This window comes from Macaca nemestrina, chromosome 3, assembly GCF_043159975.1.
Source record: "Macaca nemestrina isolate mMacNem1 chromosome 3, mMacNem.hap1, whole genome shotgun sequence".
Taxonomy (NCBI): domain Eukaryota; kingdom Metazoa; phylum Chordata; class Mammalia; order Primates; family Cercopithecidae; genus Macaca; species Macaca nemestrina.
Window position 1 is genome coordinate 137,664,799 of NC_092127.1, and position 12,846 is coordinate 137,677,644.

Here is a 12,846-nt window from a genome sequence, read left to right on the forward strand (position 1 = left end):
TATATATATATTTTTTTTTTTTTTTTGACACGGGGTCTCAGTCTGTCACCCAGGCTGGAGTGCAGTGGCAGAGTCTCGGCTCACTGCTACCTCCATCTCCCAGGTTCAAGCGACTCCCTTGCCTCAGCCTCCCAAGTAGCTGGGACTACAGGTGTGTGCCACCATGCCTGGCTAATTTTTGTATTTTTAGTAGAGACAGGGTTTCATCATATTGGCCATGCTAGTCTCAAACTCCTGACCTCAGGTGATCCACCCGCCTCGGCCTCCCAGCGTTCTGGGATTACAGGGGTGAGCCACCACGCCTGGTTTACTACTTCTTTCTGTATTACCTAAACTCACAAAGGCAAGGAGAAGAAATTACTTTAAATTAAAGAGTGTCATGAAAACAGTACTGAACTAGTCATTGTTTGAGTTAACTATGAATTTTAATCTGAACATGGTTAACTACAATTTTGGATATATCACTTAACCACTCTGTGAAATGAGAAGTTAAACAATAAAATTCTTTACAATTTTTGCCCACCCTAATATAAAATTCTATTGTTCTAAATGGAATTTAGACTGAAGATATTAATATCTTAAACTATGATTGATCTGTCAAAAAACACTTTTTAAAGAAAAAAATCATGATCCAAAAATTGAATTCATTTCAGAGGGCAGGGCTGGCTGGCCTTTTTACCTGTCCCAAGGACCTGATTTCAGATCTTTTCTTGCAGCTGCAGTAGGAATGTAGAGTATGAGCTTTGGTGCAGGAGTCTTGGCAGAACAAATATTTAGAAAGTTGATTTCTCTGTCTGACCGAGTATTGGTTGAAAGAACTGTAGCTGAAACTCTAGCCAAAAGAGGCATGATGCTTCCAGAACAAATCTCAAAGAAAAGTATTACCTCCAGCAGTAGTAGCTGTTAGATTGGTCTCTAAAAGAAAGGGTGGAGAGATTCAACCAGTTAGCATCCAACTTGGAGATAAAGTTATTTTCCCAGAATATGGAAGCATCAAAGTGCTTTAGACAAGGATTATTTCTCATTTAGAGATAGTTTAGAGATGGTGACATTCTTGGAAAGTATGCAGACTGAAATAAATCACTCTTGAAATGGCATAATCGTGAAGCTGCCCATTCTGAATCTGAAAGTTCTGAAATCTTTCATTATGTCTCTCTTTTGTAATAAACTAATAATAGCTAAACTAAAAGGAAAATGAATACAGTCCAGGAAGATCACTTGAGTTGGAGTTCAAACCCAGCCTGAGCAACATGGTGAGGCCTCATCTTTACAAAAGTGTTTTTAAAAATTAACCAGTGTGGTGGCCCACATCTGTGGTCCCTGCTACTTGAGAGGCTGAGAAAGGAGAATCTCTTGAGCCTGGAAGGTCACAGCTGCAGTGAGCCATAATCGCACCACCACACTCCAGTCTGAGCAACAGAGTGAGACGCTGTCTCAGAAAAACAATAATAGTACATGTCAAGGGTTTTATTTAACTCCTTGGTTAAACGAGGCAACCAGTGAGATATTACAAGTGCTTCAAAGAACACGTAATATCATACATTTATAGGCAGAGAAGAAATGCTGAAATAAACTTACAAATGGATGCAAAATTGGCAAAAACTAGTCAGTATCCACAGGGTGATAATTAATTTTACTCCACTGCACAAAATTTGCATATCTGTAGACTAAGACAATTTTTATTACTATGAATCTTGTACAGGTTTACAACTCTACAAAGTTGTAAAATAGTTTAAATAGTTCAGTCAAAAGCAAAAGTGCATACTGGCATGTCTTCAGTTGAAGGATATTTAACAATTTCTTTCATCCATTTCAAAATCTTCGAGAGTTGAAATACAAACTGAGTGCTCAATGGAATTTTGTAGAGGATCAACAATGGCATAAGGTAGGAATAAGGGTTAGTTATTTACATCTTTAACTGTTATTCGCTCTATTTATTGAATCATTTAGAATATGACCCTAATTTAAGTAGGAAAATGGATATAAAAGGGTTCTCAAAATACTTTATTTCTACAGAATTCCACAGCTCAATAAATAAGGCTCCAGAATTGGTCCAGCATGATCTGGAAGTCATACTTGATTCTTGCCTCTCCCTCAACTGCACATCGTGCCATTAGTTAGTAGTCCTGTTGTTTTTATCCTTAAAATGTATCTCAAATCTGTTTTTTTCTTTCTATCTTGACTGCCACTGACCTATTTCAACCACCCTCAACTTTTGTCAGAATGATTATCATTACCTTTCAAATGTGTGGCAGAAAAATATTTTAAGCTAAAATACCTTTTTAAATATTGCTGTACTTTTTTCTTATCCTGTCTTCATTCAAATAAATTGATTCAGTTCTCACTGCCATCCTGGAGGAGAGGGGTGTGGAGGAAAGAGTTGTGGAAGAGCAAAATATCAGAAATTGCTTGGAAATCTTTCAGGCCTTTGTTTCTAAACAGCTAATTCTTAAAGGTGGGAGAAGATTAGGGTATAGACGGCATATTTAAGCAAGAATCATGATAGGAATATGATTTCCCCAAAACAAGAAATCCCTGATGTTAGAAGGATAGGTTGAATAGTGAGAACAGAGAGTTCTGAGTGTGTAAATGCAGAGGAGACCCGTGATCTACTTTGTAAGCATAACCCCTATAGCAGCTGGAATACTTCAGTAATAAAATGACTGTTTGGTGGGAATCTAGGCAACTTTGCAAAGAATTCTATACTTGAACCCTAGCAGAGAGCCCTTGGATTTGAAGAGCCATATTACAGAGAATAACTAATTCTTAGAAGTACATGGGGTTTCAGAATGAACAGACAACTCGATAACCAAATGCTCTCACTTAAACTCCAAATTTTAGCATTGCATAAGATTCTGCAGCTACGGTTAATAAAAAATCCAGAAAGATAGGAGTGACTTATAATAACTAAGGTTAAACTTTTCAACCTGTGTAATGATATGGGAAGCTTAAATTGGAAACTGTGTTAGAGAAAGTAAACAAAAAATAAAAAAAGAGAAAGAAAAAACAGGGCTAAGAAAACACAAGGGACTTTCGCTTCTGTAAATATAGAGGCGTGGCTATTCTGAAAAACCATATCTACTGCTATAAAAGATCTTTAAAGTGCTGGATAAACTATCAGTTTTTATAAACATACAGAAACACTTGAAAACAATCAAGGGAAATTTTTAGGGCTATCAAAAAGATGTGGAATGGAGCTGTAATTACAGTGCCCAGCAGTAGTTGAAGCAGTAGATGCCCTAGGTTTAATGGCCATATGAGATACAAAAGATAAGCACTTACTTGGCTTCAATAAGCTGGAAAAACGGAACTGAACTTGCATAAAGTCAGGGCCTTTGAAAAGTAGCTAGAGTTTAAATGAAAAGCTATGTTAGGAAAAAAATATGCCTCATGGTAAAAGGAGACATAGAAGATAATTTGTAAAAATCTCAACTAAGCTCCATAGTGAAAAAGGAAACAAAACAAATAAGGAAAATAGTCTATCTCATAAATCAGAATTATAGCCCTAATCTCACATGGATTTGGAGTTTGAATATACACTAACTAGCTCAAGAAACCCCAAGCTAATAATTTGAAGTTGTTATAGGATTGAACTAATCCAGAATATGTAGCAAAATCAAATGGAAATCTCTAGAGCATGGGTTGATAAACTATGGCCAGCAGGCCAAATCTCTTTTTGTACAACCCGTGACCTCGGAATGGTTGGAAAAATGCCAAAGAATATTTAATGACACCTGAAAATGATTTGAAATTCAAATTTCAGATTCTATAACAAAAATTATATTGAAACAGAGCTACAGTCATGTCTTTACTGCTTGTGGCAAATTTCATACCACAACAGCAGCGTTAGTGCTGAGTAGTTTTGACAGAGACTGTGGCACTTTCAGGGCTTTGCACTGCTTTTTGGTACACTACAAATTACAGTGAAAAACGCACAGGTTGGAAGCATTTTGAGTGTCACACGTATTGCCTGTCTTTGTTTTGTGCTGCTACAACAAAATACCAGACACTGCATAAATTATAATGAGCATGAATTTATTGGCACATGTTTCTGGAGACTTCGGCCAAGATCAAGGGGCTGGCATTGTGTGAAGGCCTTCTTGTTGTGTCATCTCATGGCTAAGGGCAAAGGAGGGCATGACAGAGAGAAAGGGGTTGATCTTTTATATCAAACCCACTCTCATGATAATAACATTAATTCATTCACTTTACCCCCATGGTCTAATCATCTCTCATTAGGCCCCATCTCCCAACACAATGTACTAGGAATTGAAATTTCAATACATGCTCTTTGGAGGACACATTCAGCACATACCACTGCATTTTATCTTATTTTTTTTATTGTTATTGCATACCCATCCTGCCAAAATAAAACAAACAAGAAAATGAAGAGAAAAACAGATTTTGAATATCACATTTTAAAAATAGAATGGAAAGTAGATTATTTTGTTATCTAAATCAATGGTAAGCATTGTGTTTTATACATGTTATTACATCATTACTACATTAAAGGAATACAACACAGGTCTACAGTACAAGACCAAATAATTGCCACACTATCTTTGATGTACATACTCCCTGAGTCAGAAAAATTTGAAACTTTAAAACAAAATATCTCAGTAGATTTTTCCCACAAAAGTCTGAAATGAATCTTCAACCAAAGTAATTTTCCAAGTAGTTTAGTTTTTAGTCAAGCAAGAACAGCCATTTACCAGATGTAAGTTAATTAAATTTTATTCAATTGCAGCAACAACAACAAAAATAAGATGTCCAAAGAAAATAAACTTGTTTAGATTATTAATCTTTCTGTGAGAACAGTTGCTTAATAAGTTGAGGATGTTGGGAGTCAATTTTGGATAAATTAAGAAACAAGGAAAATAATTTTGAATGTTTTTCTTTGACTCTTGATGAGTTGACAGTTGTTATCAAATACTATTCAGTTGCTGATGCTTATTTGCTAATTTAATACTGACTTTGAAGTGAATAACATGAATTCATAGCCTCTATGAATGGTCTGAGTAAAACTGCAGTCAGGAATATTTTCAAAGTTGAGAAAACTCAAATTCAGTGTAATCTGAGGTGGAATCTACTAAAATGTGTAACAACTGATGCTAGTAAAAATGTTCAGAAAAAAAGACAGTTGGACAAATTCATAAAGTTTGTGAAAATATAAAGTGTTTAGAGGCAAGGGAAATTTATCAAAATGCTCACAGAGTAGCAGGAAGGGCAAGAGTGTGGTCGGGCCTCAGGGACAAGTGGAACCAGGAATTGGAATGGTACCAAGCCTTCTGCCATTTCTGATTCTCTCTGAGAGTTGGGTTTCTTTATCTTATTTTAGACTAGCTTTTTCTACATGCTTGGGTAATTCACCAAAATGCCAGAACTTCATAACTTTGTTCTCAGAAAGCAACTATTAGTGGCATTTTCTGGTTCCAAGTTTAAGAATTCTGAGAAAGTATACTGAATATACAGAGTCTGGTGTCTACCCTATAACAGTTACCCACACGGTAGGAGGCAACCTCCACAGGAAAAAAGCCACCACCATTTAAACTAGTTGCTTAAAGCAGAGGAAAGAACACTTACCTGAAGAAAGGGATACTCTAGGCAGATAAAACAGTTAATGTCTTTCATAATTTTCTAACATATTTCTCTAAGCCAGCAGTTCTCAAAGTGCGGTTCACAAACTCCTAGGAGTCTGATCCTTTAGATCTGCAAAGTCCAAGCTATTTTCATAATATTACTAAGACGTTATTTATCTTTATTTCTGCATTTTGATTTTCCCATTGATACCACAAAAGCAATTCTGGATGAAACTTCTGGTGCTTTAACACAAATGTAGGCAGTGACACCAAACTATACTAGTAGTAATTGCATTACTCACCACCATTCAGGTCTTTATGAATGTCCTTGATGAAGCAGCAAAAAATCTTAATTTTTATAAAATCTTGATCTTGAACACACATCATTTTCATATAAATGAATGAAAAGTATGCATAAAGTATTTTTGCTGAATACCAACGTAAGTGGTTGTTCCAAGGAAATGTATGTGCATGATCACTTGAATTGAAAGCTAAACTAGCCACTTTTTTATGAAACACTATTCTCACTTGAAAACATTACTAACAGACAAACTATGATTATTTAGGCTTCAGTATTTTTGACACGTTTTCTCTATGAAGTTAGCATGTTGTGTCAAACAAAACAAGTGTGACCAGGTGTAGTGACTCACACGTGTAATCTCAGCACTTTGGGAGGCTGAGTCTGAAGGATTGCTTGAGTTCAGGAGTTCAAGACCAGCCTGGGCAGCACACAGAGACCACATCCCTACAAAACATTTTTAAAAAATTAGCTAGGCATGATGATGCACACCTGTAGTTCCAGCTACTCGGGAGACTGAAGCAGGAAGTTCAAGGTTACAGTGAGCCATGATCATGCCACTGCACTCCATCCTGGATCCTGGGAGACACAGCAAGACTCTGTCTCAAAAAAAAAAAAAAGAAAGAAAGAAAGCAATGAAAAATAAATGAAAGAAAGGAAGAAGGGAAGGAAGGAAGGAAGAAAGGAAGGAAGGAAGGAAGGAAGGAAGGAAGGAAGGAAGGAAGGAAGGAAGGAAGGAAATAATATAATTGATGTTGTTTGGTACCAATAAGATTCAAGCTTTCAAGGGAATATTAGAATTCTGGGAAACTTGTATTTTTTACTATTAGTTTGACAGTTTCCAATGATTAAAGATTTTTCTGATGATATAGGTGAAGATGTTAACAAATGTGACTTTTTGATATTGTATAATGAAATATGTTAAAATTTGAATGAACTTAGTGAACCAATATTTTCTATGTGACCAATGCATTATGATATAAAATCATGCATGGACAAAAGATATATTCAATATATAAGATAGATCAATGGATTTTAATTTGACAGAATATGAAAATTACATTGAAATGCTTTTGGATTCTGTATTGCAACAAACTTTTAAGAAACTACTACTTGTTGAGTATTCATGTAGTATAAAAGAGGACAGATTCCAATTATCTGAAGGGGATCTTAAAATGTTCCTTCAACCTAAATAAACAGTTTGGCCAGGAGTCAGGGGCAGGTTCTTAATAAGTGTTAGGGGTATAAAGGTTTTTTGGTCCTAAAACCAAAAAGGTTGAGAAATGCTACTCCAAACTACGCATATGTAAATTTCTAAGGATAAGGGATATTGTCAGTGTCTTTGAGTAGTAAGGAATCTAATTCTTCAAAATATTACAGAAATATTTGGCATGATTTTACTATTTTTATTTTTTATTTACTAAATGTATTTATTTGTTTTGAGACAGGTACTCACTCTGTTGTCAAGGCTAGAGTGCAGTAGCACTATCACAGGTCACCGCAGCCTCAGCCTCCTGGACTCAAGTGATTCTCTCATCTCAGCCTTCTGAGTAACTAAGACCACAGCATATACCACCACACCTGACTAATTTTTTTGTGTTTTGTAGAGTCAGGGTCTCCCTGTGTTGCCCAGGCTGATCTTGAACTCCTGGGCTCAAGAGGTCCTCCCACCTTGGCCTCCCAAAGGGCTGGGATTACAGACATGAGCCACCACACCCAGTCTGATTTTACTATTAATTATAATTTCTCAACATCATCATAATCATTTCTACCAAAAATAACAGCAAATATTTGTTAAGAGTCTACTCTGTTTAGGCTCAACTCCAAATAACTTCCATGCATTTAATACTTAAAACAATGCTTTGAAGTAATGGATTATTAATATCATCTCCATTTCACAAATGGAGAAACCGGGGGTTACAGGGGTTAAGTAAATTGCCTCAGGCCATGCAATCAGCAAGTTTCAAGCTTTCAACTACTATACAGTACTGTCAGCTGGGAAAGCCTCAGTAGCACTGTTTCTTACTTTTATAGAACATATTCAGAGGCATGGCAAAAGACTAGGTCCAGGTTCTAAAACTGCACTGTCCATTATGATTGCTATTAGCTATGTTTGGCTTTTGAACACTTGAAATTGAGATGAATTCATGTCTGAATTACAATTTCCTACAAGTATAAAATATACACTAGAATTTGAAGATTTTGAATTTTTTAAATGAAAAAATCTCAATTTTTTATATTTATTACCTGTCAAAATAATATTTTAGATATATTGAATTAAAGCATATTGTTAAAATTAATATAACTTAGTTTTACTTTTTAAAAATGTGTCTACTAGAAACGTTTAAATTTCTATGTGGCTTGTAATTTATTTCTATTGGATAGTACTGTATCAACTCAATTAAGTTTTACACTAGTTTAAATAGAGATTTCATTATGTGCATCACATCTAAGAAGGAGTTTCTTCCTTCCTGAAATATTGTCAGGGCTGTAAACCAAAAAGTATTTGAGAGAAGTCTTCATCAGTTTAGAAGTTTATTTTGCCAAGGTTAGGGACATGTCCATGACACAGCCTCAGGAGATCCTGAGAACATGTGCCCAAAGTGGTTCAGGCCATGACTTGGTTTTATACATTTTAGGGAGACAAAAGACATCAGTCAATACTTGTAAGATGTACATTGGTTTGGTCCAGAAAAGCAGGACAACTTGAACTAGGAGCTTCCAGGTCATAGGTGAATTCGAAGATTTTCCAATTGGCAATTGGTTGAAAGAATTGACCCAAAGACCTGGAATCAAGAGAAGGGAGTATCTGGGTTAAGATAAGGGACTGTGGAGACCAAGGTTCTTATTATGCAGATGAAGCCTCCGTGTAGCAGGCTTCAGAGAAAATAGATTATAAATGTTTCTTGTCAGACTTAAAGAGTCTATTCTGTCAGTCTTAAGGTCTCCATTTTAATGTTAATGATGATCATCTATGCCTGAGTTCCAAAGGGAGGAGGATTAATGAGGCATGTCTGACCTCCACTTCCCATCATGGCCTGAACTAGTCTTTCCGGTTAACTGTGGAATTCCCTTGGCCAAGAGGAAGGGTTCATTGGGTTGGTTGGGGGACTTAGAATTTTATTTTTGGTTTAGAGGGCTTTATTCTTAGTTAAAATAAAAATTACTGACACATGGTTTATTGTCCTCAAGTACCTCATGCAGCTTCAAACAATGAACAATGTTATTTAAATCAGGGACATTATCATGTTTCATCATGCTCTTTTAAAACTGCCCCATTCAAGCAGATATGTCTTAATTGAGTTCCAAATTTACCCTTTTGCACATATTGCACTTCTTCCTTTAATCTTTTTTGCCATTAAAATTAAAAATTGGAGTTAAGAAGAGAAAAACAAAGTAATGGGGAGAAGTATGGCAGACCCAAAGAAAGTATTTTGCAATGCAGCTTGGAGAGAGAGAAATAAAGCCAAGAAAAAATATATCAGGGTCTTGCGGCTGCTGCATTTTTGCCTTTGGGGAGGAGGGTGAGGTGGGGAAGGGGCTGACAGAGATAGTTTAGAACTTTCCACTGCAGCTCAGTTGTAGCAGGAGAGTGATTACTAGAGGTAGACCCCAAGACACATGGTACTGTGTGTCAAGAAATAGCCACAGCAGGTATTAATGTTTTCTTCTTGTTTTTTTTAAATTTTTTTTATTTTTTGTAAGACAGAGTTTCGCTCTTGTTGCCCAGGCTGGAGTGCAAAGACGCGGTCTCAGCTCACTGCAACCTCTACCTCCTGGATTCAAGCGAGTCTCCCACCTCAGTCTCCCAAGTACCTGAGATTACAGGCATGTGCCACCACGCCCAGCTAATTTTTGTATTTTTAGTAGACACGGGGTTTCACCATGTTGGCCAGGCTGGTCTTGAACTCCCGACCTAAGGTGATCTGCCCACCTCAGCCTCCCAAAGTGCTGGAATTACAGGCATAAGGCACCATGCCCAGCCATTTTCTCCTTGTATTTTAGAGCATGTAATGTTTTAACATACTCCAAAGTTTCTCCTCTAATAATGGCTGATATTCATTGGTACTTAGAACACACCAAGCCTCTCACATATATAATCCTTTCAATCTTCCCTATAATGCCAGGAGGAAACTATCCTATGCTTGTACCACTCTTATATTTTGGAAGCACAAAACTTGTCTGATTTCATAGGTTCACAGCTACAGAGGAATTTTGCCTCACAATGAATTATACCTCAAGTCTCACCCATATCTGACTTGTATAGTATTTCAGTGAGACTTTGGATTTTAGATGCTGGAATGGGTTAAGGCTTTTGGGGCTGTTGGGGTGGATGGAGTGAATGTATTTTGCATGTGAGAGGACATGAATTTCGAGGGGGCCAAAGGGTGAAATGTTATGAACTGAATGTATCCCCCAAAATTTATATGCTGAAGCCCTAACCCCCAACAGACTATAGTTGAAGATAGGGCTTTAAGTAAGTAATAATGGTTAAATGAGGTTATATAGACAGGACTCATCCAACAGGACAGGTATCCTTATAAGAAGAGGAAGAGATACCGGGAGTGTGCACATACAGAGAAAAGGTCAAATGAGAATATAGTGAGAAGACAGCCACCTGTAAGACAAGGAGAGAGGTCTTACCAGAAACCAATACTGCCAGCACCTTTGAGACAGGAATAATACAGGGTGGTAGGAGGAGATTAGAAAATTCCAGACAGCAGTTTTGCCTGACTAGCAAAAGGAAACTGTTGAAATAGCTGCAGAAGCTAGGAACTGATAAGACCCTGAAAACCCGAGGTATGGACCCAGCTGGCTAAGACCAACTGGACCCAACATGGCACTGGATTTGACCTAGATTTCTCTGGGACCTCATTATATTATTGTTAACATTAGCAATTACATACCCACCAGTGCCAGGACAGTCTGAGAACACCCATATTTGGTGTAAAAAATAGGTGGTACCACAGTTCTGAGAAATCCCGAACTTTTTCCAGGAATTTTAATGAATACTCCACCCCTTGGTTAAAGAAGCCCATAAAGACAGAAACTCCAAACTCCATTGAACAACTCTGTCTTAAGTACCCCCACAATCCCCTTTCTCGAGTATATGCTTTTCACTTCGCAATAAATCTCCTACTGTCACTATTTTCTGACTCATCCTTGAATTCCTTCTTGCAATGGTGTCAAGAGCCTGAACACTGGTATCGCCTTGGCCTTAGACATCCAACTTCCATAAAAGGGAAAGAATACATTTATGTTGTTTAAGCCACCTAGTTGGTGATGTTCTGTTATGGCAGCCCTAGCAGACTGATACAGAAACAAAGGAATAGAGGTGCCAAATAATTAATTAGAATCACTCAGTTAGTAGATGACAGAGGGGATTAGGACCCAACCTCTAACCACTGCAGCTCTCTCAGCCAAGTTATTCTCTCACTTAAGCCAAGAGACCAGATGAAACCAGCTCATGATATCAAGAATCCAGAAATAATACTTCTATATTATCTAAAATTATAAAGTATAATATATTCAGGATGTAAAAATCTAAGTCAGCCAAGAGTAATTTTTTTTGGTAAAATATTAAAAGTCCACAACACTAAAAATTCATTTATCAATGATCAAAAAAGAGTCAAAGTCAGTAAAAGGTAGATTTATCTGAAACTTTATCCCAGTGGAGTATTATGAAAGAACTAAGAATTCTACTAAGAAAAAAATGACTTTTGCTGTAAGTCAATGGGTTACATGCAAATTCCATCCCTGACCGCACTGAGGAGTACTAGTTCCCCTGCTATTATATCTCATTGCATCCCTTAGTTTCCTTCAAAGTTTTATTCTGTATAAGTATTTCTCAGTTTCTTACTTTGTAAAATTTGGATAATAATAGTATTTGGGGGGAGAAAAGATAAGTTTTCTCTCTATCCTTTATGAGTTCTAAGCTGGGATCCCCTATAACAAAAGACAGATTAACAACAACAACAAAAATCCCACAAGTTTATTAACATGTATATTTCATATATATATATATGAGATAGGGAATTAGTAATTTTCAAAGAGGTGGCTTTGAATTCAAACTTAAATATCATCTTCAGCTGAAACAAAGAAAGAGGAGTATCGGGGTAGGGGTGCAGTTATGAGGAAGTGACCAGGTAAAGCATGGTAAACAAAGGTAAAGTTTGTTATGCAGATTTAAGTCAGTGCCCTCTCCATTAATAAGAGTTTCTAGTAATTTAGTGCCATCCTTTTCTTCCTAGTACTCAGAGGAAGACATTCTTACAAATGAAAATTCCCTTTATAGATTTAAATTCACCCTACAAAAAGGTAATTCCACTCTATTCTCAGAGTTGCTCCTATAGCTGCTGTTTCTCAAACAAATACTTATACCAAAAAGACATATTTTGAAGTGGCATATTCTGGTCTTCTACAGTATCTATCTCACAAAGTCAGAGTGTACAAATTTAAACACATGACTGTACATAAAATGCTTGGAAAAATTAACAAATTTTCATTATTATTATTGTGGCATTTAATATAATGCTATTGTATATGTCTTTGTGATTATTCATTCAATGTTTAACTCCCCACTACTAGAAAGTAAGTTTCCTGGTGCAGAGACAATTAGCCCCTGTGGCACACATCACAGTGTTCCTTGCTATAGAGTTCTCGTCTCTATCCGAGCACACAAAAATAACATGCTTTCTTGCTTTCCTGAAGTTGGGCATGACCATTGACTTGCTTTAACCCATAAAATATGAACAGAAGTGTCACTTTTAGATGGGAGATTTGAATACTTAATTCTCCACTTCTCTCTTCCCCTAACTCAGTGGATGTGAAACTGTTAGCGGTGGAAGCTATCCAAGTCACTGGCGGGGAATCAGTACAGGTCTGCAGCAACCTCAATTCTTGCCTCGGAAGAAAAAATACAATTGAGAGGCATAAGGCAGAAAAAGAGACTGAGGCAAGTTTCAGAGC

General features: G+C 36.8%; 1 pseudogene; it reads left to right on the top strand.

Moving 5' to 3' along the window:
- Positions 1–736: 736 nt before the first annotated feature.
- LOC112425839 (10 kDa heat shock protein, mitochondrial pseudogene) lies at positions 737–1,074 on the top strand (annotated as a pseudogene).
- Positions 1,075–12,846: the final 11,772 nt, after the last annotated feature.